Source organism: Pezoporus occidentalis, unplaced genomic scaffold (assembly GCF_034315485.1).
Source record: "Pezoporus occidentalis ecotype Australia unplaced genomic scaffold, CSIRO_AGI_Poc_V1 ctg135, whole genome shotgun sequence".
In the NCBI taxonomy this organism is placed as follows: Eukaryota; Metazoa; Chordata; class Aves; order Psittaciformes; family Psittacidae; genus Pezoporus; species Pezoporus occidentalis.
The window spans coordinates 3,627,721-3,652,310 of NW_026913157.1; the positions used below are offsets into that span (position 1 = coordinate 3,627,721).

The 24,590-nt window shown below is 45.7% G+C and overlaps 1 long non-coding RNA gene across 1 annotated transcript; it reads left to right on the forward strand.

Annotated features, from left to right (window-relative positions):
* The first annotated feature begins 14,974 nt into the window (after positions 1 to 14,974).
* LOC134158808 (uncharacterized) lies at positions 14,975 to 21,397 on the forward strand. The gene is made up of 2 exons (XR_009962926.1): positions 14,975 to 15,070; positions 20,912 to 21,397. It is a non-coding gene; the product is annotated as an uncharacterized LOC134158808 (long non-coding RNA).
* Positions 21,398 to 24,590: the final 3,193 nt, after the last annotated feature.

The following is a 24,590-nucleotide window of genomic DNA, read 5'->3' on the forward strand; positions in this document are numbered from 1 at the left end:
AGTTTAGATTAATGCCAACCCTTAAGCAAAATTTTCCTGAATGTCAGGCACATTTAAAAGGTGCAAAAATAAGATATTAAAAAAAAAAAAAAAAATCCATATCACTATCCATCTTACAGCAAGATCAATACCCAGATCATAGACCTGCAGGAGAACTGCCAAGTTCATAAGGTAGAAATCTGCTCTCTTAACCTCTGATCATCTTTCACTTCTTGCTAGTACATCACATGGTTCCCACCTCCTCACCCCCCCAGATTCACTGGGCCTTCTTTCAAACAAGAATTTGTAAAAAAAAATTTAAATAATAATAATTTACCAAGGTGAAAAGCAAGATGACTGGTTGTAAAGCCCTAAAATAAGAGACAATCACCTAGTAAGTTTGGATTTTCGACCCTGGCATTTATTTCCCAAGATCTTTGGAAATAATATCAAATGTGACTGCTTTCCTCCAGGCAGCTCTTTGTTTAATGTTTGGCATGCTGAAGTTTTCATCTCTCCACAAAATTTTTTGTTTTAGATAAAATTGAGTCAATATTATGGGAAAGTCTGTAACGGATATGACACTGCCTCTTGTTTGTGGCCTTAGTTGGTCTGATGCAGAAACAGGATAGCTGGAAGGGGCGAGATGGAAAGCAGTGGCATGGTTTCAAATTATTCTTCTGAATCTCTCAAGTTTCTCTACACTAAGCTGACAGACACACGCAAAAAAAAAGTTCCTGCTCTGAAGACCACCACCCTAGTGAAGGTAATTGATTCCTTTATATTGTAACAGATACAACTGGGAAAAAAATTATTTTAGGCCTGTTTTGTCACCAGGGAAAGCTTGTGAACTAGGAGCAGCTCTTCCTCTCTCCACCCCATTCAGCCCCCAACATTTAACAAGGTCTTAAAGACAGAAGTTCCTACTTTTTTGTTTGTTCTTAGCTAGTCAGAGGAGAGGCACACAAATTAACACAGCTGCTGCAAGAAAGGCGAGAGCATCATTTCCACAGTTATTTACCCTGTTTGGCCAGAGTCACTGGCCATCAGCCAGCCAGTCAACAGGGATCAGAAGCAGCTTCACAGGTGGTAGCTAGGGAACATGAGAGGGAAAGCCAAGGTTATCATGTTGGAGGTGGGATACAAACTCATCAGACTTCTGCAGCTCAAACTGTTGGGGTTTTTTGCTTTTTGGCACTCCATCATCACTACACCAAAACAAGCTAGAAATCTTTTTTTCCTGTGCATAACTAAATGCAACTGCCTCCAAAAGGTGTCTCAGAGCAATCTCTGCAAAGCCTCTTGGGGTGGTTCAGGCTGCTCAGATGTTAGTAGACTTACCCTAGTCTTCAGGTCCTTGTTCTCTTGATTCATAAGGACATAAACTGTTCATCAGGACACTGAGTGAGTCACCTCCAGAAAACAGAAATGCGCAAGCTTGTAGGCATGCTACTTTCAAAGTGATTTCTCAGAACAGACTCTTTTCCAAAATGAGATTTAATGTGTTTACAGTGCATGGGCAATTGAGGCAGAACACCATTTAAAGATTTACAGATCCCATTACAGATGGGATGTTTTTGAGAAAGGGAGCTTTCTTCAAGTGCCACGTCCTGTGTATACTGCTCTTTCTACAGCCATTCTCTACCATGCCTTTAAAGCCTCTGTTTTCCCCTAGGTAGCAGTGTTTGATGAACAACTGCATGGCACCAATACTATATTGTTCTCTAGACTTCACACGTGTGAGACACTAAGAAGCAAGACTCCTGTGTATCCATTGATCTATGGCAGCTGCAGCATAATCAAACACCAGTGTTATGTATATACAAACTACACTGTGATTATAGATCCATTAATAAACTGGTTGCAAGATATAATTATGCACATGGGGCGTGACATGAAACCCACTTACGCAAGGTCTATACTTACAGGTTCTACAAAATTCAGGGAGAGGGGGAAGAAACTAAGCAGGTGAATTGGCTTCTTTCCCCCAGACTAATTTTCATTTCCCTAGTACCACAACCAATGCTCTCGGCCAGAATATCCTTACTGAAGTCACCCCATCAGTGATGTGGGGTATTACTGATCGGTTTGTGGACACGCAGTCACATGCAGACGCCACCCTGAAATGCTCCAACTCGCCTCCAGAGTAGCCTTTTGTGTCTAGCCTGCATACATCAGCATAAGGATCTGTGTTATCTCAGGACTCCCAAAACAACCCTATTAAGGGTATGGGCAATGCAGAGAGCCATGAGCTGTCAGAGTCTGTGAAATCACTTTAAGCAGAGATGGATGTAGGAACTCCAAATGTGACAATACACAGCTTTTAGAACTTGGCTAAGTCTAAAGTTGATACCTAAACACCTCAGATAGTACACAGAGAGATAAGAGTCAAATTACAATATTAAACGAAATGATCTAGTTTTGTATTCTGAGTGGGAAGCTGCCTACCAGTTAAAAAATGCTAAGTATGGCAGGTATGAGGGAGGAAGCAGCACCTGATGTCTTTCTTCTCTAAACCAGGCTACAAGACATGTATCTGTTTGCTCCAGATGCCAAAGCTGGAACTTTTTTTATAACAGAAGCCTGCAGCTGCTAATTGAAATAACTAAATGGGACTCTTCCTTACCAGAACAGGACTCCTGCCTGCCTTTGTTGTTCCCAAGCCTTTGAAGGAGTCAACAGGATATTGGAGACCCTTCCCACACTGAAGCTGTCAAAGTTCAAATGCCCAGCCTCAACATTCACACCTCTGCTTTAACCTGGGTTACTGTCATAGTGCAACAAAAGACCTAAGTCTTCATGGGCAGGCCTAAATGAAAAGCCAGGAAAAAAACCATCCTTTCCCAGTCAGGCAATTTACACACCCTGGGCTATCTCTGGTTTTGAGCCCTGGCAGTTTAACATTGTGCTTCACACAGAAATAGCCTCTGCTTTAATAACATTGCATATGGCATTTCCCACAAAAGCATGGCCTGTACAGCCTGAGACATCCACCTGAAAACACTGTGATACTTGCATGTCAGCAACTCACCATAATAAGCTCAGGGATGTGCAACAATGGCAGTGCAGCGTGATACCAGGTACAGGAGTCAGATGTAGTGAAGGCGGCCTCTGATTGAGCTTGGCACTGTCTTCGGAGAATACAACATCATAACAAATTGGAAATCTGTTTAAATTCTGTCAGTTAATCAGGGGAATTCAGGTCTTTCTGGAAACCAACATGAAATTAAACTCAAGCTCAGAACCATTACTCCTCCAATGATGCAACAGAGGCTGAACTACACAGAGAACTAAAACAGATAATCGCAGACAGCTTTTTGACTTTCACACTCGTTAGTTGGAACAGTGATGATGGGCAAAGTAGGTGTTTGTGCTATTTACACGTTTTTACACTGGAACTCTGCAGCTTTTATATTTAAACCCTTTTGGTTTTTGTTTTACCAGTCACAGCACAAATTGTGAAAAGAAATATTACCTGAACTCAGAGTCTCCATTGTCTAGCAAGCAGAGGGCAGGACTAGGTGCCTCTTCCAGCCTTTCCTGTGGCCTGCTAAGTGACTTTGGGCATATCACTTCACCTCTCATGCCTCAATTCCCCCACCTACGGAATGATTCAAAATCTCAGGATGAAGATCTCCAAGATCTCCATGTAAAGAGCCAGGCACTGTCATTATCCCTGATGTTAAGCAATGAGGAGAAAGTTTAACTTAGAACAAGGCATGACTCACCCAAGCCTACGTATATAAAAGGAAGTGCTTAAAAGCTGCCTTTGTGAAATGAGTTCTGAAGACGCTGTTAGCAGCATACAGACAATGCTGATGGCACTCAACTCTATGCTGTTCAGGCACAGATTTTGATGTGTCCTATCTACTGTGCTGTCATATGCCACACAGTCTGATTACATTGCTTTTCTTAATCTAGTAAAAACTTCTTCAGAAGTACATGCATAGGTTTTGGGGTGGCATGCTATGGTAAAGAGCCTTTTACACCTTTTAGAAACATGAAGCACAACAAGACATAAAAATTCCAGACAAGATGTGTAATCTTGCAGCTGTTCTAGAAGTCCCTGCAGATTTTCAGATCTGAAGAGCTTCCAGGAAGCAACATGACAATGTATGATGCAGCCACTTTCAGTTCCTCTGGCCCAGTACAAGCTGCTGTAGTACTCTGGCAGCTCAGGAGCTGCCCACCCAGGATATCTAAGGTTTTCTTCCACATGAAGGAATCAGGGTAACACTAGGTGGTCACAAGAAGAGAGCCTGTATGAGGAACAGTCAAACATGCTCTAGTATCCTCCACCAGATAAATCTCTGATAAGATAAATGCAACATCATCTCTTTGGATTAATTCTGTTTGCTTCTCTTCTGTTTTCAGTCTTCAAGGGTCTTTTGGTGTTCCATGGCATCCCTCCTTGTTAGCATACACAGCACTAAGGAGTTGTTTGACACAAACCAAGTTGGTGGCTGATGTGAGAGAAGAGCTCATGTGCAGGCCAGCACAAGTATCTGGTCCTACAGCCATTCTTTCTTGTTCCTGCATGAGCAGCACAGCGTACATTCAAAGCATGGAAACCAAGCACTTGTATGGATAGCTGTTCATGGGTTGATTTTGAGATTATGGGGGAGAAAGCTAAACAGAGACTCAAAGCCCCGTTCTTGTTGCACATGCAAATTTTTATCACTGAGCAAGTTGTCTTATAGTCTGAGACACTTTTGATTATACTCAGTACAACTATTAGAGGTGATTCAACGCAGAAAATGTCCAAGTGACTCTTCAGATTCAAGAGATTATTCTTCTGAGCTTTGGGCTATAATTCTTTTCTCTCATAGATCCAGTGGTGCAAAGTAGTTTCATTTACAAAGCTTTTTTTACCTTCTCTATGGATAAAGCAGAAATGAACTCCCAACTGTAATCCAGGATTTTGCTGGATTGGCCAACTGAAATAAAAATATCAGTAAATTTCACAGGAGGGGAGGTTTGCCACAAGCAGCTCTTAGCTGAAAGTGATTTTGCTGGTGAGAAACAAAATATTTATGCACAAAGAGATCTCTTCTTCCAAAATTCCTTATTTGTTAAGAAGAGTTACACAGCTCAGGGGAATTTATCAGCGCAACTCACATTAATCTTCATGAGAATTTTGTTAAAATGCCCAGTATCTTCCTGAAGATACTACAAGTTAAAAAGTTTTCTACTGCCATTTGGTCCCCTTGGTCACACACACTTTATCCACCTGTACAATACGCACCCAACTTTATTTTTTCAAATTTAAATTTCCCCTCATAAAAGGCAGGGAAAATGTTGTCTTTCAAACTACCAGATTATTAAAAAAATAATAATGATCTTGTTCTTAAAGAATTAATTTAATTTTCATGGCAAAAGTTGCATTTCAGAATCAAGCAGAGTTCTGCTGTCTTGGTACACACTAATCATGTTTATTTCCCTTCCCTGGCAGTGTTCAAGGCTAGGTGGGACAGGGCTTGGAGCAACCTGGTCTGATGGAAGGTGTCCCTGCCAGTGTCAGGGGGTTGGAACTGGATGAGTTTTAAGGTCCCTTCCAACACAAACCATTCTATGATCAAAACTTGTTTCCTTACACCTAACAAATCGGGCTGCCTCATTGTATTATAACAAGTGGATTGTTGGCTGTTTTAATGCGCTTTCAGAGAATTCACTGAAGTGAATGCAGAGACCGAGAGATGAAGTCGTGAAGCCTGTTGTTTAATTAGACATTCAAAGATAGGAAGAGCTGCCACCATTTGCTGATGAAAGACTGAGAGGTGAAGTCTCTTGCTGAGGCTGATACTGGAAGTTACAATATTTAAATATGTGTCTCAAACCAAGTCCACAAGGAAATATTCCTTGTTATCAGCACATTCCATCGCAGGCAGGTTCGAAGCACTCTGGCACAGGGGGTGCCAACTGATACTTTCATTATGAACCACGCAAAGGTACAAAAAAAACCCACCAAAACCAAAACCAAAAAAACTGGCTTCTGCTTTGGGGCACTACCAAACTCCACCAGCTTCATGTCAACTCCAAGAAAGCAAAGCAAGCCAAGCCAAGCCCACTTCTTGGGTGTGTGCTGCTGAGGGAGCTGCCTTTTCACCTTCTTTTAATACAGTGCTGTTATTGTTTTTGTTCAATTGATCTTATCCTTTCAGAATTTGAACAGGATTTCAAAGAGACAGGGTGTTGACAGTAGCTTTGTTTTCATGCTTCTCTTCTGTTGCTAGAGTTATTTGTTTGTACTGCTTAGGAATTAGGATGGCCTCAGTCCTCCACCTTGATCCAAACAAGCACACCCTGGGTCAGAATGAAGTCTCAGGCTTCCCTTGACTTCCCTGATCTAGTTGAAGATGTCCCTGCTCATTGTAGGGGAGCTGGACTAGACGAGCTTTGAAGGTCCCTGTTCCAAACTATTCTCTGGTTGATTCATAGGTGCACAAGAATTTCCCCATGCAGATTTGATTGAATATTCCAAGTTGAAGGGTAGATTTCCAGCTGCCCCTTTGCCTTCTTTATGTGCCAAGGCAGATTTCTCAGCATGCTTTACCATAGGATTTTCCTATTAGATGTAGATTTTTCTCCCTGTAGTCTTTAGGGTTGCAATTTGCTGCATTTTTGTGCTTTCCTCCCCTGCCCATGCCTGTGCTTACTGCCAGGAAGATCAGCAAGACGTCTATGAGCCAATGCTACAGCAGTAGCAAAGAAACAATGCGAAGAGCAGTAGACGTTACTCTTCACCTCTCAGTCACCTCTGTGGTCTCTGTTAGCAGCTGCAGCATTTGTAGATGTCCAGTTCAGCTTGAGACTGACCCACAAGAACAAGGAGAAACAAAGGTCACTTCCAGTTTCACCAAAAAGAAATTCCAGTGGCTACTCCAAGCCCATAATCCAGCCATGATTAATGTGTATCAGAGGTAGATCTGGTTTCATCAGAGATTCTAGATTTTGAACAGTCTTAGATGTCTGGGAGGAAACAAAGCCACCCTTGCAAAGTGAAGGAGGAAGAATACAGCTGAAATACAAAGTGCAATCCTGTTGCAGTGGTGTTAACAAATGACAATACACTACGCAAACATAGGCTGCGCTGGAGAGCATTGAATGAAGGTAGTTTGGTTTCCTCAGGATTTGCACCTCCATTTTCCCCTTTCACTGACACCACCTTATTTAAAAGCTTTTGAAGGAATTTCTGAAACCTGCTTTTCCTCCCACTCTCAAATTTGCTTGAACTCTTGAACATCTCACAAGAAACATCTCAGTATCAAGTGATATTCCCCAGCTGAAACCAGACCAACTGACCCATGTACACCATGGAAAGGTGTCATTCTGGGGCGTAAACACCCAGCTGGCTGATCTTCAAGTCACAGCCCTGCTCCAAGATTTCAGATCAGAGCAATCAAGACTTCCAAAAATAGTCCCATCACCAAAGTTCTCTGATTCAGTCATAATGCAGCAGTATCCTTCGCTAAGCTCGTTCTCAGAAACAGCTGAGATTTTTGGCTGCATTTTAAAACAAAAAGGCAAAGAGGAAGAAAAAAGCAGGAGGTGGAAAACAGCTTGAGGAAAATGCCTGGCATGGAAAAGCTTTAGCCTAAATAGTTGAGCTTTGCAAAGCTGTAAGTAGTCAGACTGCTTTTCACAATGAAAACCACCTGACACACTTGATCAGTGCATCCCCACTCATAAAAATGCAGATACCTCTTGTATATACAAAAACCTGTGCTCCACAGCAGATAGGGTGAGCAGTAATGAATGGGTTCAGATGACAGCAACAAGATCAAGATGAGGTAACAGGAGAACATTGAACTGTAAAGATAACTTGAGTCCTGGGATAGATTTCCCAGGAGAAAGTTTCCACCATGGGAGGTAGTCAGAAGCAGATGGAGTACAACCATCCCTGCCTTAGCAAAGAGCAGCTAAAAAGTGAACAAGGTGACACATCAAGGCTCAATATTTACTCTGTACACTATCATTTACACATGCTGTGAGCTATAGTGCTCTTTCCTTAATAGAAAGATCTCATAGTTGAAGTGATCTATTTTTCACATCCATGTTTTAACAGAGACAATATCTCTACCCCCATCTGAGAGAAGTGATGAAGCAGAGGCACATGGATGTTTTGCCACTTGTCCGTGCTCATCAAAAACTACTTTGGGTAGGTTTAATGACACCAGTATTTAGAGTTCTGCATCCAACACTTACCAACCCAAATTGTTCTTCTCCCTGGGAATTCCAGAAAAGTTTACACACATGTTTTCATGGCCACAGACTGATGAAATTCCTTTTCTGGGCTGCTGCTGCTTCTGCTTTAGGGTTTATTTGAGTCCACTGCTCTAGGATCTCCTTACAGCTACTTCATCCTCTCTTCTTCAGCCAGGGGATTTCCACTCTGTAGTCAGATCCAAGGTTGCATACATCTGTTTTACCTAGCAGTTTGCTGTGCTTCTTTCTGAAGAAAGATACCTGATGGGAGCTTTTCCTCCCTGTCTTCATCACCTAATTTTCAACTTCCTGCTTTCACTTCCAACCTGGCAGGTCTTCACTGTATGTCTAACTACTTAATAAAATGGGGATTCCTGTTTATCTACTGATTTTGTTCCTCTTCTTTCAGGGCTCCGTTTCAATTGTAGAAAGTCAAATAGGAAACTTGTGGAGATCAGAAGAAGTCACTTGGGGGTATCATAAGATTCAACAGAGAATGACCTACTGCTGCACAATGAAGGATGCCTGGTGGGCAGCTCATGACCCTGGGAACAGCTTGTTTCCTCACCACTTCTCTTTTGCTCTTAACAGCAGCCTCCTTAATGTAAGCACATACCAACAAATTTATGACTATCAGGTTTGAGTTGAGCTACACAGATCTCTTGAGAGCCAGAGGGTTTTGGTTTCTTTCACCTCATCATCTTTTGGACTTTATATTCATGTCCTGCGTATTTATGATCATTTTTGCAGTAGTACTAAATTGTTCACCTATTTTTTCTTTGGTTTGCCTCTAGATGGGAAACAACCACAGTTAATTCAGGATCCGTTCTTGTTTTGCACTCTGCACAGCGATTTCCCATGGTGTTGGATCCCAGCCTCTATCACATCTGCTCTCACTCAGTTTGGCAATGCACTCATTTTACACCATGGTATCTTAATGGCTTTTTTCTGCTCTCATAAGGCATTTCTCTACTGCCTTTTCAGAGTTTGCCCTTTAATGTCTTTATCAGGCAGGAACCTGAGGCAACATTCATTTCCAAAGATGAAAAGCAGGTGCACTCTTCGTGCTACTGTCTTAGGGTCAGTTCAGGCTCCTGCCTCCAGTAAAAGCCAAATAGATTCAAGACATTCACACCTTCAGCTTCACTAGTAGCCAGTTTGGATGACAGTATGCTGAAGACAACCTCCAATGGTACTGAAGGATTACCTTCCTGGCAGGTCTGCCTGCAGGCAGCATAGTCCATCACCTCCGAGGTAAGGCTTGCAGATCATTATGAAGGAGCAAAGAAGCTTAACTAACCATTACTTTGCAGTTCCTTTCCAATTAGTAAGTTGTCATGGCAGACCTGTTTCTCTTCGCCAAAGGAGAGACATAAGCTGGGCACTGCTCAGCAGAGAGCAGGCAAGACAAAAACATGGGAAACTGTTCTCTGTAGAAGATACTTTAATGTAAGAGCAGAGCTCTAAGGTCCAACTCTCCGTGTTTCATGGTGCATCACCCTCCTCATGGTTACAAAAGGCTGAATTTCAGTGGGTTTTGTCCCCTAAACTGTACATGGCTGGAGTCTGATCTCCCATAGAAGAAGCCACAGATACCTGAAAGTGTCTCCAGGAAACAAATTCCCCCTGAGAACCACAAAGCTGGGAAAAGTCTCCACTTTCTGTCCACTAAAAAAATTCCGTTAGTTACAGCCCCTGAATTACCTTGGGGCATGCTGAAATTAAAGGCGGTTGAGTCAGTCTGGCCTTCAGGCAATGAGAGTTCAGTGTCCAAGCCACCCATCACTGCTGTTCCACCCAGGCACAGGAGAACGCAAAGTCCTAGCAAGCACTCTTCTGTGTTTCCATTTTCCAGCATTTATCACTAACACTGCGTTTAGAAATAAGGTGATTGTCAGCAAACATCTAACAAAAGCCCAGGAGCATCATGCAGCAATTGAACTCGATGCCTGGGAGCTTCTTGCTCCCATGGCTGCAGCCTGCACACCAGCTTTCACTCCACTTCATGTCAAGGGCATGCAAAGTGCTTTGAAAGTCAGGTCTGCACATTTTTTCTCTGAAGCTGCCTGTAATCCATCTTTTTTTATGCTTACATAGGCAAAACTGAGTACCTTGGGTAAGTAACTAGCTGCAGTCCCAGGCACAGAGGCAGGCTGTTGAACAGGCTGCTGCCCTTGGTTTGGATGCACCATCCTCCTCCGCTTTCTTTCTCAGACACTGGCATTTAATGACAAACAAGCTTTCCTCTAGGGAAAGTGACACTGCCACAACACAGAAGTGAGAAAACAAGTTATGAAGTGCAAGAACCTACATTCAAAATACAGTCAAAGCAGAGGAGTGCATGAATATGGACATGAAGATGTGTCTCTCCATCTCAGTTCCTCTGCACCGCCTTTGAACTGAAGAGGAAGTGCTTGTGGCAATGCAGGATGCAAAGCTGATTATGCTTTGCTCTGTAAGAAAACATACGTAGCCACGGAGCACATGACTGCCGAAAGATTAAAAGGAGACTAAAATTCAGTGCTTTGACTTCATAAGCATTCCCACAAAGTATTCACTTTTTTTTCCATCTTGCTTTCCCTTCAAAGACTCAAGAAAACAAATTAGAGATGGTTACAGGAATACCCCAAATCCTGAGAGCAGAGGTAGGGAAACTGAGGCATAGTTTATGTTCCTGCTCAGCTCCATAAAATGGGCTAGAGCGAAGCACCAGCTGCAATTCAAAGGCCTTGAGTCACAGCCTCTGTTTCTTGGAGTAGTTCTGTTTCCACCAACTATTTGCTTAGAGGATTGTGAATGCTGCCCAGCAGTGAATTCTGTTAGTGTGTCCCTGTACTATCGTCTCCGTTCACCAGATGTTTCAGAACATCTAGTTCACCAGATGTTTCAGAAACCCTTGAGCCCTTGCAAAGGCTGCATTCCTTCTCTTACTTTCCTGCATTTTCCATTAATCTACACAAGCTATTTAAATACCTTCTTTTTTTTGTGATCTCCCAATTTGCATTTTAAGCATGCCAAGCCTTTGCCATGACAAGCATTCCCCTACAGTGTGCCTGTTTGCTGCCGATGAACCTCCAACTTAAATATAGTGCCAAACACCTGTGAGAGATGGGGTTTTGAAAAGACAATTGCAATTTCTTGGGGTTCTGAGCCAGCAGCAGCTATTAAAATAGTCATCTGAGGCAGAAGATGCTCCAGCTGCCTATGGCTTGGGAGGTGAAGGATGGGCCACTTTTCCATTTCTGACACTCCCAGTGCAATACACACACACGTAGCACAGAGCTCAGAGGTGCTTCAACAACAACACAACATAAACTTCTTCCAAAGTTTCATTACTATTGTGGGATTTTCTTGCAAGACACACTGTCTCGGCCCCAAGGGGTTGGCTTGTCAACCACAGCTTTATCCCGCGTTGTAAAGGCAGAAATACTAGATGAAGAGCAGCTGCTTTCTTTACATTACCAATATGTTTCCAATGACCGGTGCTCACTGGTAAAGCCCCGCTTTGGGAAGACATTTATTCAGCATATGCCTAAAAGCCATTGACCTGAATGAGACTCACGTTTGTGCTTCGTATTTGTTTGAATCAAGGCCTGAAAGACAGGATATTTTTTTTTTTCTGCGAGTTTAAACACTGAAACCTAAGACTGTAACAGAATATATTGAAATGTCCCTCTACCACTGTTCCATCAGCCCATGAATCTTGTGGAAAGGCCATCAATTACAGGTCGCTGCAACTGTGGTAAAAACTGAACCTTACATTTATCTTTCCACAGCATACATTAATGACTAAGATGTACAATGTTTTCTTGCTATCAGATTTAGAAAAGTTTTGAAAGCTTGGGGCATAGGATGGACTTTTTTAATGTTTTCCTTGGAGTGAATATCAGGTTGCATTTTGATTAGCAGAAATATATAGTGGGAAAAGGCAGGCAGTGATGAATTAACAATTTCCTATCGCTTTCTCAGGCTTGCTATTCATTTTAGGTAGAACAAATTTATGTCAATTGAATAATTCCATAGAGGCATTGATTTATTTGGAATTTAAAGGTATAGCAAAGAAAACATTTGAAGAGCCTTAATCATAGAGTATAATTTTGATTAACTCTAGGATTTTCTAGAAAAGGAACAATTATTTTCCAAGCTGTGGCAATTTCCAAAAAGTTCTCTATATCAACAGTTTATGCTGAGACATGTTGTTTCTAAAAACCAGAACAGCACTTTCTGGGTTTCTACCATGCAGCACTAACACCAAACTAGCCTCGTCTGTCACATTCTGCTGCCCTTTGCCTCTGGGTATTTCTAATTAAAATAATCATAGAAGAGCCAACACTGCACCCCACCCACACTGAAAGTTGAGAATCTCAAGACCAGTACAGAGTTACTCACTGGGGCCAGTGCTTGCTTCCCTAATAGCTATTGTGCTCTAAAGAAGGTTTTGGGGGAATGCAACTTACAATAAAATTCTCCATCACTATAAGGCAACCTGGTCTAGTGAAAGGTGTCTCTGCACATGGCAGGAGGGCTGGAACTGGGTGAGCTTTAAGGTCTTTTCCAACCCAAACCAGTCTATGATTTTATATTTAGGTAAAAAAAAATAAATAGTAAACCCTCTGAATTATAAGTGAGTCTGACAGTTGTGCTTAGATGAACATAGCCAGAGATGACTGGTCATACCAGTGGTGTCCCTGTGCTGGCCACTGCCATGAAGCTGTCCCTGGGAAAGCTTACCCACAGCCAGAAAAGCACTAGTAAAAGCCCTAATGATGCTGAGAGCACCTTGCCCATTAGAAGTACTGATCCCACTGGAGGCATGTGTTGAGTTGTGTTCAGGGAATGATTGACAATGGTACTGTTTGAGGGGCTGGCTGCCTGAGACCATCTCCTGCAGAGCAGGGGAGAGAGAGGGGACCTACAGCCCTCCACAAAGAACCACTGCTTCTGACAATGCTCCAGCCTGTTCCCAAGTCCATGTGATGAGACACCTAACCACCATCCACTACACCTGCACCATGGCATCCACACATGCCAGACCTCTGGGAGCTTGGAGCAGCATTCCCAAAGAGTGCCTTCCAGGCATCCTGAAGGAATTCAATGTTCAGACTAATGCTATTTCACAGGGCTCCCCATAAACTACCAGAAAACAGATGTGCAAGAACACATAAATTTAAATGAGGAAAGGGGCTGTGGATCTTTTAGATTTAGGTGAAGAATTGGATCATGTGCAGTAATTACAGCCTTCACAGGCAGCAAATGTTTCAGTCAAGTTCATGTTCCTGTAATTAAAAGGGCTATATCTCCTTCCACCTTAAATATCCTCATCTAAATAATGAACTTTCAATGCACACAACCCAATAAATACTGCCTCCGGGTTGCATATTTAGTTTCTTCAATAAATAAGGCTCTAATTTGAACTACTAACTAGTTATGAGTAGCAGTTTAAAATAAGAAAGCACCCATTCAAATGCACAGTTAAAATGGCATTTCAAGTTCTAAAATTGTTTGAAGCCGTCACCAACAGGAGCCATTCTGCTCTGGTCAGCAGTCTGTTGCCACAGAGCTGGACACCCCAGAGACTCCAGTCTCTCCATCAAGCTGAGCTCAGCTGGGCCCTTGCGTTCAAGCTAATTGGAGCAGGCAATGGACGGCCAGAGCACGACCTCCTTCGCTTTTCTTTACAACCTCCTCCTCTTTTCTTTATCTCATTAGATAGCTGGACGGGTCTGCACATTGCCAGGAGATAAATATATGGACTTTCACTCATAGGTCAGCAGTTCAGATCTGATGGGGATGAGTAATGACAAGCTAATTGATCTCAGATGGCCATTTGGTGGGCTCTGTAAAATGAATTTGGTGGTCTGGGGTCATGTCTCAGGGGATGAGCAGCCATGTCATAGAAGAACTAGCACTGCACAGCTCTTCTACAAGGGCAAGGTCTGGAAGGAGACATGAAAAACACGCTTTCTCATTCTTAGAGGGGGTCCCTTCATGGCAGGGCTTGAGCACACTGAGACACTGACAGCTGGAGTGGAAAAGTTGGCTCTTGCTGGGAAGCTTCACAGCGGCTCTGAGGAGATGGGCTGCATTTTCTTAGCCTGATCCTTGCTCCCAGCAGAAGGGATGAAGGTTTGCTACCAGCCCCTTTGTACGTGGGGAACTTGATGCCCATGCCTAATTGGAGAAATGCTGACAATGTTCTCTTCTAATCAGAAACTACTGTTTGCCTTGTGGCTCTCTAATAATGTATCCCCCTGTCCTTCCAGCAAACTAGGAAAAACATGACCCTTTGGAACTCATCTACTGGGTAAAATCAGTGATTTTTAGCAGTAATGCATTGCTTAAATTATGTCCAGTGGGACAGAAAGAGCCTCAAAACCTCCTGCTCTCAGGAGGGTCACTTATTCTGACAGAAATGCTAAAGCATGTATCTTTCTGTCACAGCTCTGATCCTCAGAAGAATTTCTAGATACAGCATTGCTTTTTTTATTTCTTTCGTTTAAACATTATTAATTGCCTCCCCAGCTCTCTCTGCTGAAAACAATTGTCTGGGGTCAGACTTGAGGGCTGTTGTTTCCATTCCTGCTATGCACAAAGGACCACTTCATTACAGAGCCTCTCTGGAGGACTGATCCTGCTCTCCTGCTGCCAAAGCCTGGACTGAGTTCATGCCAAAGTTGCTCAGCAGGTTTGCTGCTGATTTGCAGGAACAAGCAAATCTCAGCCTCTCCAACAGGATCAACCCAAAGCCAGAGGTACCAAGGCTGAGCTGTGCCTCCCAAAAGAGCAAGAGGGCAGTTGGCATATCCCTCGTTTCATAGCTAGGATCCTCAGAGGCAGCAGCTCTACCAGGTAGATTAGGAGGCCACCTCCTCCCCAGGACCCACAGGTGTTTCTGCTGGGCTTCTTCCCCTTGGAAACATGATAAATTCTCCTAGAAGGAAGCCTGCTTGGGTTGGTGGGGATGTGAAACACTGCCTTTGTTCTCCATCCTAGCCTTGGTGTGCGGCTGCAGGCGAGCCCAGGAGCACCAGCATTCCCACAGGCTGTGTAGGCAGGCATGGGCACCAGCTCTGTCTGCACACAGCCCTGGGCAGGCACAGCAATGAAGATACCCAGCACTGCTGGCACCTGCAGCCAGGACAGGGCTGTCTCCCCAGCCCTTTGCACCCCAACATGTGCAGAATAATGACCAGCTTGCAAGTAGTGGGAAAATACACCAGAAGTAAAGCACTGGTGAACCAGAAATTACTGTATTTGCATGTATAATGGCCATGCTTGTTGCTCCCTCCCTTACTCACCTTCCCCTCCCTGCCATAAATTGGGGATCAGTCAGGAGGTGTGCCTGTGCTCTTCTGCTGGTAATTTGGTTGAGGCAGGGTGTAGCCACAGCATGCAAATATGCTCTTGCTTTCTCTTCTGCCACAAACAGGGGTCCCAACTCTTGACAGTGAGGTCAGCAACAGGGAGCTACGTGTCCATTGCTAGACAGACACTGCAACAGTTTCTTGTGGCTGAGCCCAACTGAGGCAAAGCTGGCCAAGGATGATCCTCCAGTGGCATGGAACCTGCCATGAATACCAGGTCCTACACTCCTTCCTTCTCAATGGCAAGTGTACTGGGGCTTCCCAGTGCTTCTGACCCTCCAGGAGGGTACTGGCAGATTTCACCATTCATATAATTCTAGCCTGCTTTAAATTAGCAGGGGGGCCCAGCTGGGGCACAGTATGGAAGTGCTGAGGTCATTCCTCCCAGCACTTCCAGAGCCTCCCTGCCTGCTTTCACACCACACACAGGGGCACATGGGAGAGAGCAGGCCCACACTCAAGTCACAAGCTGCCCAGCTCTCAGCCCACTTCCCCCAGGCACTCAGGACCACCACACTCCCTCTGTGCACGCTTGGCTCCTGTGCCAGCTCTGGGCAGGGTTTACACTGGAACAGCTTATTCTGAGTTAGAAAACCTCATGCTTTCTAAGAGGATGAGAGCACGACTCTCAGTACAGTGGGGACTAACGAAGCCCAGGCATCAGCACCCAGCTCTGCAGATCTCATTGCTGTGGCTGTGCCTGGGTGGGACCAGAACCCTCTCAGGGAGTGCAGCAGTCTGTGAGGACCAGGCAGAGGAGACCCGAGTTGTGGCAGTTGCCAGGGATGAGAAGCTATGTGGGGAGCAGTAATCACTCTTTAGATCTACTACCATAGCTCCTCACCTTCCTGCTGCTGTGGTTGTTGTTGTATTCAAATCAAGGCCTGATGACAAAAATAATCACACTGCTGCTGCTTGATCCTCCTCAGCCCTTTCACCCGATTTGTTTCAGCCAGCTGCAGCCACATTTTCTTACCTGCCACACTGGCTGGGGCCTAAGCAAGGACCCTCCTCCTGGGTCACATCAGCCACATGCAGGCAGCACTGGGGTCAAGCAGAGACTCAGCCTTTTCTCTTCTCTTCCCTTTCCAGTATGCAAGGGGTGAGCTGGATTAACTCCCCAGCAGCCTGGCAAGGAAACACTCAATTTGTTTCCCCCTGAACACCCCAACAACCCCTTCCATAGCACTGGCTGCTTGATACCCCTGTCCCGAAGTACTTCGCTGTATGCAAGCAGGGAGGGAGGCCATCTGCAGCATCTAGGATGTTGAGTAGGAAAGAACATATATGTGTGTAAGCTTTTTGCTCCCCTACCTCATTGTAAAGCAAGCAGCTTCTCCTGCAAAGCCGCATTCACTCATCTCAGTGCCTCTGGTGATCTTGCAGCACAGTAGCACACGTGACTCACCACATGAAGAGGAGGAAGCACACTTCATCCTCCTCCATGGCGGGAGGGGAGTCTGAAGAGGTGTTTGATAACCCACAGGGTTTTGTGACTCTCAAACCCCCCACAAATCTCAGCCAAGAGCCTGCCAGTGCATTTGCCTCAGTGTTGGGTTCAGACTTGGAGCAACCTGCCCTAGTGGAAGGTGTGCCTGCCTGTAGCAAGGGGTTGGAACTGAATGAGCTTTAAGGTCCCTTCCAACCCAAACCAGTCTGGGATTCTATGATTCCCATCCCTTGTACTCTTTCCACAAAGCTTCTCTATCAAAGCTTGTGGTTCAGCACCAGGTGACACCAGCCTGGGAAGAGCCACCCTCTGGTTTCAAAACCTTTCTATACACACACACAAGCATACACTCTCGCATTTGTGCTTCCAGGCCCTGCTCACCCCTACAATCAAACAACACATTTCTAAAACACCAAAAGTAAAAGTACATTTAATTCCTAGCGAAGTCCCCACACGCAGACCCCAGAGGCTCCTTAGACTCCTCTGTTGCTACGTGCAGGCTCCTGGACTACAAAGAAAATCCCCTCTCCAAGACTGATAGGTGACTCCTGCAGTTGCTGAGAGTCCCAACAGCTTTTTTTTTACTTTTTCCCCAGAAGACACTCCTTCTGTTCTAACACCTCCCTGCTCCTTGCTTTGATACCCAGACCCACAGCATAGCCACACAGAGCAGAACACGCCACAAGTGCAGCACCACCCCACTGCTCCATATTTGCCTGTTTGCAGCATTGCTTTCCTTTCCATAGGGAGCAGAGAATCAAATAGCTCTTCAGTCCAAAACCAGGGGCATAAGCCCCTTCTCTTTACAGGAGCATCACTAATACCCCTGATAAGCACATCCCCTGCCTGCCTGGAGCCTTTTAGAGCCCTGTGGGCAATGCTCCTCAGCTGTGGAGCTCCACAGATGGCTGGGACAAGTTCTTTCCTACATCCCATCTCCTCTGAAACCAGACCCATGGCCATCCTCCTGCTGCCCACCTCCCTGTTACCAAAGGTACCCTGTCCCTAAGCCCACCGCATTGCTGGTCAGGAGGGAAGAGCCCCCAAGGGGAAGCCGCTGGGGCTGCATATCCCATGCAGCAGATTCAAGGGTCAGTTGTCACCTTAAGAAAGTGAAGATCTGGATTTGGTACAACAGAAACAGGTGACTACATGAGCAGGGTTAGCCTTGTGTCTGAAGGAAAGCCATTGTCTGGAAAATACATATAATACAATAAGCAGGTTTAATATTTTTTATACTGCATAGTTTACAGACTCACAGACTGCTGGAAGGTTGGAAGGGACCTTAAAGCTCATCCAGTTCCAACCCCCTGCCATGGGCAGGGACACCTTCCACTAGAGCAGGTTGCTCCATGCCCTGTCCAACCTGGCCTTGAACACTGCCAGGGATGGGGCAGCCACAGCTTCTCTGGGCAACCTGTGCCAGGGCCTCAGCACCCTCACAGGGAAGAACTTCCTGAGATCTCATCTCAATCTCTCCCCTGTCAGGTTAAAGCCATTCCTCCTTGTCCTGTCCCTACAGGCGCTTGTCCAAAGCCCCTCTCCAGGTTTCTTGTAGCCCCTTTAGGCACTGGGAGCTGCTCTAAGGTCTCTCGGAGCCTTCTACAGGTTGAATAAGCCCAGCTCTCTGAACGTGTCTTCAGAGCAGAGATGCTCCAGCCTTATGATCACTTGTCATAATAAGTCCAGGGATACATTCTCCATGCATTATAGAGAGGTAGTGATGCACGGATCAAGACTCCACAACTTGTTAGAGTTGTAAAGTAGATATGCTTTATTCAGCTGAGGCGCATGGGGGTTGCTCCTCCAAAAGCATGCACGCCCCCCTTTGCCACTCAGTTCTTTTATATTACATAGAATGATTACCTAAACATGAGATTGCTTCACGCCTAATACATATGCAAAACCTATTCCCGTCTAGTATTATAATTAGTTTTCTGGCATTCATCCTATTGGTGCGCCTGCGCAGTGCCTCCTGGTGGTGGTCGTTAGGGGTCGTGAGGATGAAGGCCTGTAGTTCCTCTTCATCACCGCGAGAAACCTCTTGCTTTCACGCAGACTCAATAGGGTTTCAGCTCCTATCCAAACCTCAGGTTCGGTACAAGCTGGTTTTATGTATCTTAAAGTAGAAACTTGTCAAGTTTGCAAATTTTGTTACTCTATCTTTTGTTCCTTTTCTTTCTAAAGATCCTATTTAAACAAGAATGTCTTAAATGTTAAGTTATGAATCTGATCTACTACAATTCTGCCTAGCAGCTGTAACTTCTACAATTCTGCTTCACCGTTCTAGCAACTTTGACTCCTATGGTTCTGCTTCACCAAGCACAGCGACTGCTTAAGCAAGCAGGCACAATGTTAACCCTTTATTTCCCGGTATCAGTAGGTTCCTGAGAGCTGATGTTTTGGCACATTGAAAACTTAATGCTTCTCAAGAGAAGGTGGGAATTTCTGTGTGATAAGAGCTTGAGCCCATCACAGGGCAAAGGAGGGTGTTGGCAGCACCATCCTCACACTTCACTGCGGGTTTGGAGCTGGTGCCTGCTGAAGCTAAATGGGCAGCGTACTCTCCTTTTGGATGCTCAGCATCAGCTCTCTTAAGGCTTGCGTCTGGATCCAGGCTGTCTAGTGTTATAGAGGAACCTACACTACCAGGTGCCCTGTTTCCTCTGGGAGACACAGGATGCAGGGGAGGAGGGAAAATGCTCCATGGATCATTCCTGCCTGTGATGTTTTCAAACCACTTTTCCTGCCTGGCCAAATGAAAAGAGCATGTTTCTAAAAGGTAACACATAGCAAATGATCCCAACAACAGATGGGAAGAGCCCAGCAGGATTTTCTGCAGGACACAAGCCTTCTCCAGGTGTTTCCCAGTGACGGAACTATCACCTTCAGATCAAAAAACTGACCTCACAGCAGAATGCAACTCAGAGGCTGATTTACATAGTGGAAAAAACAGAGGTGCTCATCAAAAAACAAACTTCTAAATAGCATTGTGGTTGAAGTTCTCTCAGTTCATAAATATGCCCACTCAGCCTACAATTTGGAAGTGGTTGGGTTTGGAGGAGAAGGGGGAAGTGCACCAGAGCAGGGTTGCGAGTTCTCTTTTTGTGTTAAAGGCAAAGAAGAAGAACCCAGCAATTCTGCATAAGAAGCTGCCTGGGCTTAGCTGCTGCAGGAGAAAACAGCTCTGCCCTTTGCTCCAGTGTCCTCATGCAGGAACCTCATGGCTGCCTGTGTTTGCAGGCTCAGCAGCAACCCCTGAGCTTCTCACTGGCTTTTCTGAGTATTCCCAGAGCAGACAAACAGTGCTGGCTGTGTCCGTGCTGCATAGTGTGCCCTGGGTTCTGGATGCGTTTTACCCCCTTATAAATCCTAGAATCCCAGACTGGTTTGAATTGGAAAGGACCTCAAAGTTCATCCAGTTCCACCCCTCTGCCACAGGAAGGGACACATTCCACTAGAGCAGGATGCTTCAAGCACCTGTGTCCAAGCTGGCCTTGAACACTGCCAGGAATGGGGCAGCCACAGCTTCTCTGGGCTACCTGTGCCAGGGCCTCAGCACCCTCACAGGGAAGAACTTCTGCCTAAGATCTCATCTCAATCTCCCCTCTGTCAGGTTAAAGCCATTCCCCTTGTCCTGTCCCTACAGGCTCTTGTCAAAAGCCCCTCTCCAGGTTTCTTGTAGCCACTTTAGGCACTGGAGCTGCTCTAATGTCTCCCTCGAGCCTTCTCTTCTCCAGGCTGAACAAGCCCAGCTTTCTCAGCCTGGCTCCATAGGAGATGTGCTCTATCACTCAGAGCATCTTCATGGCCTCCTCTGGACTTGCTCAAGCAGTTCCATGTCTCTCTTATGACTGATATTGTTATTTTATACCAGAAATCACCATGGCTGCAGCTCACCCCCTTCCCACAGGTGAAACAAATCATGCCTGAGTCTTCCCTGCATGCATATGGATGCTGTTGCACGAGGACTAAGACAGAGGAGAAGGCAAGGTGTGTTTGGCCACTAATGTGTGTGGCCACAGTGCACTGACTGGCTCCTAAACCACTTGGCCCCTTGGCTACTAACACACAGCAACACCATCGCCCAGCTGGGCAGCTGATTGTAATGGCTGCTTGTTTAAGAAGAGCAACTGCCTTATTTCAAGCTGGAGAGGAGCAAAACAAGGCAAGAGGTACTGCTGATCATGATGTTGAGGTTATGTGCTCCCAGATATGCAGGGCAGCAGGTCCCAGGAGTGTCTGCGGGTGCTCATGGAGCAGCTCTGCCAGCCTGGGAGAGGATCACAGAAGAAACAAAATCCGTGTGTGTGATTTGGAAGAAGAGACCCAGTTGCATCACAGCCCAGACCAGCTATGTCTTGTGAAACCCAGCCGTGATTAAAACAACAGACATGTTTTGGTTTGTCTCTTTTTATTTTTTCTGAAGTGCTTTAGATCTCTCATTGAGGAAATCTGGAGATGACTCAGCCCCGGCTTGCAGACCCAGGGGGAAAAAAGGACAAAAAAAAGGAAAAAAACCCAAACCATTTTCTAACCAAATGTTTCACTGCATTTGTTTTTGGTGTGCCCAGGGGCAGGCTGCGAGACCAGCCATGCGAAGGCTGCCAGCCTGCTTTGAGTAACCCACATGGGCTGTTTGATGTGGGAAGCCTGGCAAGGAACAGGGTCAATACAGGTGAATGGCTGCACTCGCTCTTTTCTTCCCCATCTACACAAACTTGCCATCATCTGATGAGCAGGACCCAGGCATCCCACTGCCATGGGATAATTTGGCCATCCCTGCCACAAGCCCTTATGGAGATGAGGATCTGCTCCAGGAGATCTCTGTAGAGGAGAGGTGGATCTTAATGCTGTTTACTGGGAGCTCAGGAAGGCACCTTTGGCTAATGCATGAGCAAACATGTCTCATTGTTGGTTGAAAAGTCACCTGAGCACCATTTACCCTTAGCATGGACCCCAGGCTCCACCTCTGCACAGTCACATTAGGCATGTCCCTGCCTGCCCTTAAATCCTCTGTGCATGGAGGCTACACACAGGGTACTCCCAGAAAAGACCAGGCTGCTTGAGAGTTAATGCCAAAAGGAAGAGCAGAAAAAAGCTCGGGTACTTCAAAAGCCTCTGGAAGGCTTCTGAACATCTTATACCAGTAATCTAACCAGTAATGGGTTGATCTTGGCTTTGACATTGCTTTTAGCCCCAAGCTCTGTATTAAGTAGGCCAAAGCCCAGAGAAGCACTCTTAATGGACTATTGCTTGAAGCAGGCCAAATGTATTTTCTCCATAGATTTTGTTGTCCTTAGCTTCAGCCTATGTTCCTGGAGAGAGCTGGGGTGTGCACAGGGATGTGAACCCTTCTGCAGGCAGCTGAGGAGCCCAGTTCTGCGATCAAACAGCCCCCTTCCCGTAGTGGAATTTGGGAATTTTGGCTGCATGTGTTGTACAAGGTGGGGGAAAAGGAGCGTTGAGAAGAAATCAAAGCTTTTTGAGGGATGGGAGCACAGTCTGTGTCTTGCATTGGGAGCAGGGTTTGACCCACCACTGTTCTTCAGAAAGCCACTTTGGAGGAAAAAGGTGAGGACGATGCCAAAGGGTTGCTGAGGACTTGGGGGAAAAATCACCTGCCAAACCCTCCAAACCCCCCAGAGGGTTTTGTGGAGGGAGGAGATGCCAGGAGTGGGGCATGAGCAGAAACCCAGCAAGCCAGCACACTGGGTAACTACAAGCAAGATGCTTCCTTCATGAGCTGAAATCATCTTTCTTTTCCAGACAAAGAAACCACCTCTAATCTGCTTCTGTGCCCAGAGCCTCTGTGTGCTGGATCCATATCAGAAAAATATAGCATGCACCCAGGGGTTTTTATTTAGCATCCCTGCCTTTGTGCCAGCAGACCTTGCATGGCAGGTTCAGTGACTTTCCATGGGGCCTTAAGAATTCAATTTTGCTTTTAAATTTGCTGCCTCCAGGCAAGATGGAGCAAGTTTTTATGTGCATGGTGCCTCTTTGTCTGCATAGTGGTCTGATGCGTAACAAGGAGAAGAAAAACAAAAAATTTATCTATATAAAGGATGCTATTGTGTGAAATTATTAAGTAAACAGCGAAGCCAGGGCTGGATTTGCCCACACCCACGTGCTGTGTGGCTGGCTGGCTGGTGGGCTGCACCATGAGCTTTAGTCCCACTTTTGCAGTAACATGGCTTGCCAGGCCCAGCTTTCACAAGAGTTTATTTTCGGAGCTGCTCTCTCCAAGCAGAGGAGCAGGAATGCTCCAGCCCCACATCCCACTCCCGGCACCATCCACCTTCCCCATGGGGAGGTTTTGGCATGAGCTCCCTGACTCGTTTCTCTTTTTACTGCTGCCAGAGACTCAGCCAGTGATAAACAGCAGCGGGTGCCTTTTAATTAACATCCGTATTTGAGGCAACATACTATTTTCATTAAAATCAATAAATAGTCTCTGCTTGGACTTTGTCGTATGCCTTATACTTAAAGGAAACCAAACCCTGCTCCTGGCATCTGGATCCCATACTTCCTCCACGGGATGCTGCACCAACAAGGCCGCACCTGAGTGGGGTCCGCTCACAGGACAGGGATTTTCCAGTAGGAAAGGCAGTGGGGGGCTGGATGCCTTTGGAGATGCTTCTCTCTGGGTGAGGAAGTTATTATTTGATATTCAACAGAGGGTAGAACTAGTGACCTGTGGCAGCATCCTGCCCTGGACCACATCCCTTCCTGCCCCATACGGAACTTCCCACCCAGGGTGGATGGATATGCACAACAGCAACTAACCCTTTCCTTCAAAAAATGGGTGCTGCCAGGCCTGAATCTGCAGTAGTCTATGATCTGGTCTGAATAAGTGTTTTAAGTGGAAAATCAATCCACAAAAAGAAGGCACAGGGTCACTGCATTGGTGAGAGGTGGGTGCTGCCAGGGGAGTGCATGGGCACAGGGGTGCACATGGGTGTAGGGGTGCATGCATGGATGGGAGCTTTTCTTTGCAAAGCAGGATTAGGACTGCACAGGGTTTTGTCCCTCAGCAAGCCAGCCAGCACAGCTCATCTCTCCCCAGCATGCTTACAAGATGTTCCCAGCATTAGGTCCCAAATGTGCTCTGGGTAGGCCTACCTGGGCACAAAGCAGCCTCAGTCCCCTCTCCATTTCCTACCAGCAATTCTTCAGTCCCTTCTCTCCCCATACTAATGTCCACTTTTAGACACAGAGCCCCACTTTGTCCTTGAAACTCCATGGTGCAGAAGTGCTGATCTCCTTTCCTGCAGGCAAAAGGCCAAAGCCACATGCTGAGAGATTCCCCCAGTGAGATTAGGCCCACACTAGGAGGTTTCCCATGGCCACACAGCAAACTTAACAGTCATATGGCTCCTGTCTCTTCCCTGGCTCAGACCTGACCCCATGGCTTGTCCTTGCCCGTTCTGGTGTGCTGGAGAGAGATGCCTTTGTTACAGTGGCTTTGGCAACGGCTTTTATCCTGACGACTTCTCCAGGAGAGCTGGTGAATGGGATGTTTGTCTCCCACTTCTTCACAGTTTATCCAGCCAGGTTTATTCTCAGGGAGTGGCTGGGGTTTGTGCTGT